General features: G+C 45.7%; 1 pseudogene; it reads right to left on the minus strand.

Annotated features, from left to right (window-relative positions):
- Positions 1-3,062: 3,062 nt before the first annotated feature.
- Positions 3,063-3,179, minus strand: LOC126238218 (5S ribosomal RNA; annotated as a pseudogene).
- Positions 3,180-4,194: the final 1,015 nt, after the last annotated feature.

The following is a 4,194-nucleotide window of genomic DNA, read 5'->3' on the forward strand; positions in this document are numbered from 1 at the left end:
GACGCCTGGACACTTTCCTTGTTAAGAGCCTTCCTGGCACAAAGTAACAAGGCGGACGCGAAGGAACCGCGGTATTGACCGTATAGGTATGGTTGAGCGAGCTGTGTACCTCCTTCCTGGTGGAATGACTAGAACTGATCGGCTGTCGGCCCCCTCCGTCTAGTAGGCGTTTACATCTTTGGGCCGGTTTCGTGACATCTCTGAACAGTCAAAGGGACTGTGTCTGTGACAGAATGTCCACAGTCAACGTCTACCTTGTGGAGTTCTGGGAACTGGGGTGACGCAAAACTTTTTTTGATGTGTTTATATGCTTCCGAAAAAAAATAGTTCACTTGGAATGAAGACGTCGATTTTGACCCGATGACGACGTATCCTGCCTGGGGAACAGTTAGTGTACTGTTGAAGGTATCAACGTCATCCACCAATAGACAGCTTAATGGCATAGCTACCAGAGCACCATCTGAGTCAACCCTTTAATTGCGAATGCTTACAGCCAGAACGATCAATGGGGTCTAACGTGGTCTTCCGAGTGGCGGGATGGTCCTTTCAAAGAATTGCCACAGACGTTGGACGTGCTGTGTCGGTTGTGCAACTAGGCTGGTGCCAGTGGCTAAGTTTTCATTCTCACATCCATACACGAAGTTCTGGATGTCCAAGCAGCACAGACGCCCGTCAGGATCGTTATACGAGGTGCGGCTAGAAAAAAACCGGACTGATGCTGGAAAAAACATTTATTTACAATTATTTACAATTTCATGTTATCTCCTTCAATGTACTCTCCTCCTCGGTCTCTACACCGCTCCATACGAATTTTCCACTGTTCATAGCAATGCTGCAGATCATTTTCGGTAAGTCCATACATTACTTCCGTCGCTTTTTCTTTTACTGCTTCAACAGTCTCAAATCTAGGTCCTTTCAAAGCTGACTTGACTTTAGGGAAAAGAAAAAAGTCACAGGGGGCCAAATCAGGTGAGTAGGGTGGATGATCTAAGATGGGAATGTTGTGTTTTGCCAAAAACGTCTTCACTGACAACGCACTGTGAGCTGGGGCATTGTCTTGGTGAAGGATCCATGACTTTTTTCTCCACAAATCGTTCCGTTTTCTCCGTACTCGCTCACGTAGGGTAGCCAGGACGCTAATGTAGTAATGCTGATTCACTGTTTGTCCCTCTGGTACCCAATCAATGTGCACAATCCCTTTGATGTCAAAAAAACAATCATCATTGCCTTGAATTTCGATTTTGACATTCGTGCTTTTTTTTGTCGTGGAGAACCAGGAGTTTTCCAATGCATCGATTGGCGTTTAGTTTCGGGATCGTAAGTAAAAAACCACGATTCATCGCAAGTAATAACATTTTGTAAGAAGGTGGGATCACTTTCAATGTTTTCCAGGATGTCAGAACAAATCATTCTTCGGCGTTCCTTCTGTTCAATTGTGAGACACTTTGGAACCATTTTTGAACACACTTTGTTCATGTTGAAACTTTCATGAAGAATCTGCCTAACACTTTCCTTGTCAACTCCTGTTAACTCAGACACTGCTCTGATTGTTAAACGGCGATCTTGTCGAACAAGTTTACCGATTTTTTCAATGTTTGCATCAGTTTTTGCTGACAATGGTCTGCCAGTGCGAGTGTCATCAGTGGTGTCTTCGCGGCCATCTTTAAATCGTTTAAACCACTCAAACACTTGTGTTCGCGATAAACAATCATCGCCGTACACTTGTTGTAACATTACAAACGTTTCACTTGCAGATTTTCCTAGTTTGAAACAAAATTTGATGTTAACACGCTGTTCTTTCTGTACACTCAACATTTTCCGACGCACAGACAAAACGTCAACTACTTAAAACAGACGCCACGGGCAGACTGAGTGCAGGAGGCAGATGAAACTCGAGCAGTAGGCGGAGCGAGAGTCACGTGACAGGCCACGCGACTTTCAGCCTTATTGCATTCGTTTTATTGTTTCACCAGTACTAGTCCGGTTTTTTTCTAGCCACACCTCGTATAGTATGGACAGCATGATCTGTTGTACAGCTAGTACAGCACAGTTAAGAGGGCTTGTGAGCCATGACGTGTCAACACGAACTGTTGCGAACCGCTTATTAGCAGTGGCATTACGGACATGCAGACCTCTAGCCCGTCTTCGTCTCACGCCACAGGGTCCCCGTGCAAGGCTCGACTTCTCCCATCAGAGGATCTCTTGCAAGATGGAATGGCACGCCGTGCTCTTCGGCAGTGGAAGCAGTTTCTGCCCGCACGCACGTGATGGTCTTTCGAGCATACGTCGTAGGCCCGGTTAGTGCTGCTTTGTACACTGCATTCGTGCAACACACACTGGCGTTACCCCGGGCCTTCGTTTCGAATACGATAAGCTGCAGCTCTCGTTCAGCTTTGGTGTTTCTGGAGGAGTCGCTAACCAGGGCTCGGTAAGTTATTACACCTTTTCTTTTGCCGCTGTTGTAACGTGACGGTGATTTGTTGTTCTGACAGAATAATACTCGCTCGCACGATGCCTATGAAACTCAATCTGCTCTGCAAGGCGTGCAGCAACTTCTGTGCCCAGTACGTTCTCCGGACTTGTCTCCAATTGAGAGCGTGGGGGATATGACGGAACGAGAAGTGACATGTGCGTCCCGTCAGCCAACAACTTTTACAGAAGTGCGTGAACAGGTCGAGCAGACGTGGCAGTTGTTTCAGCATGGGTCGATACCTAGTTCGTCCGAACCGCTTGTGCTACTGATCTGTTTTGTAATCATTTCGTGTACTCCATATGCACTGTTGCAATACTAAATCTTGAGTGAACTGGAAACTTTTTCTGCTAGTGCATACATCGTGGTTGTCCCATGGAAGACCCATTAGCACTCCGGCTTTAGAGCACAAGTGGCCCACCGGGACCATCCGACCGCCGTGTCATCCTCAATTGCGGATGCGGATAGGAGGGGCGTGTGGTCAGCACACCGCTCTGCTGGTCGTTATGATGGTTTTCTTTGAACGGAGCCGCTACTATTCGGCCGAGTAGCTCCTCAATTGGTATCACGAGGCTGAGCGCACCCCGAAAAATGGCAACAGCGCATGGCGGCTGGATGGTCACCCATCCAACTGCCGGCCACGCCCGACAGCGCTTAACTTCGGTGGTCTCACGGGACCCGGTGTAACCGCTGCGGCAAGGCCGTTGCCATGGAAGACGCAGAGAGATACATTTTATTAAGGAGTGTAAATTTTTTGGTCGAAATACTGAACGTCACTCTCAGATGAAATGAATACGATACTGTTATCTGCCGTACAATATAATCACTAGATAACTGTATAAAAATCAGAATGTAGTAGCCACGAGCGATACGTGTCATAAAAGTGAGAAACAATGGGTACAAACAGGAGTATAATACTGGTGTTGAGCTGTATTAGAGCCTTAATTAGGAACTTCTGTAGTCTGTTATGTCTATAAAAAAATTTTGGGTAGCAAAATGAAGCAATAAGAAGTGAAGTAAACCGGTAGAATAATTGTAGGGAATCGAATGAATGACTTGCACTCTTGTGATTGTGGAAAAATGCCGTGTATCTGCTAATGACAAAGCATAAGCGTTCCTTATGAGGTCTGTTCTCAGACGTTGCTACAATTTATAGATCTTCATAGAGTTCAGATTACGCACTTAGTGATATGATTTTTTTTGGAATTTAACAGGGAAATATAGGAAGGAAGTGACATTCTTCTAGAGAAACGCGGTGCCTTTAGTATAAACGCGCCAGTCACATTAATGTGACCACTGCCTACGTTCGACGTCAACGTGCAGTAGCCACTCACAGATGGCAGTAAACACTTACAGACAGGAGGTCGCAGCGCTAATAGTTGAGTGTCTATTAAGCGTGTCGGAGGAGGGAGAAAGGGGGGGGGTCGGAGAAAGAGTGTAACAAGTTTGTTTGTGTGGCCATCCTCCGCAGCAAGCATATAAATAGTTGTTTTGTAAATAAAACTGCCTTTTCCTGCTGCTAGTTACTTTATTTATCCGATACACGTTTCGCCTAAGGCATCATCAGTGGAATCTATAACGATACAGTTTTGTTAGTTATAGATTATCAAACAGTTCACTTCGCGATTTTTTGTAAAAATCGTTTGCTGATCTGCGTTTCCTCACATCTGGTCTGGAGGTCGCACTACCATTTTTTATCACTACCACACAATCACATATTTGTG

Source organism: Schistocerca nitens, chromosome 2 (assembly GCF_023898315.1).
Source record: "Schistocerca nitens isolate TAMUIC-IGC-003100 chromosome 2, iqSchNite1.1, whole genome shotgun sequence".
Lineage (NCBI taxonomy): Eukaryota > Metazoa > Arthropoda > Insecta > Orthoptera > Acrididae > Schistocerca > Schistocerca nitens.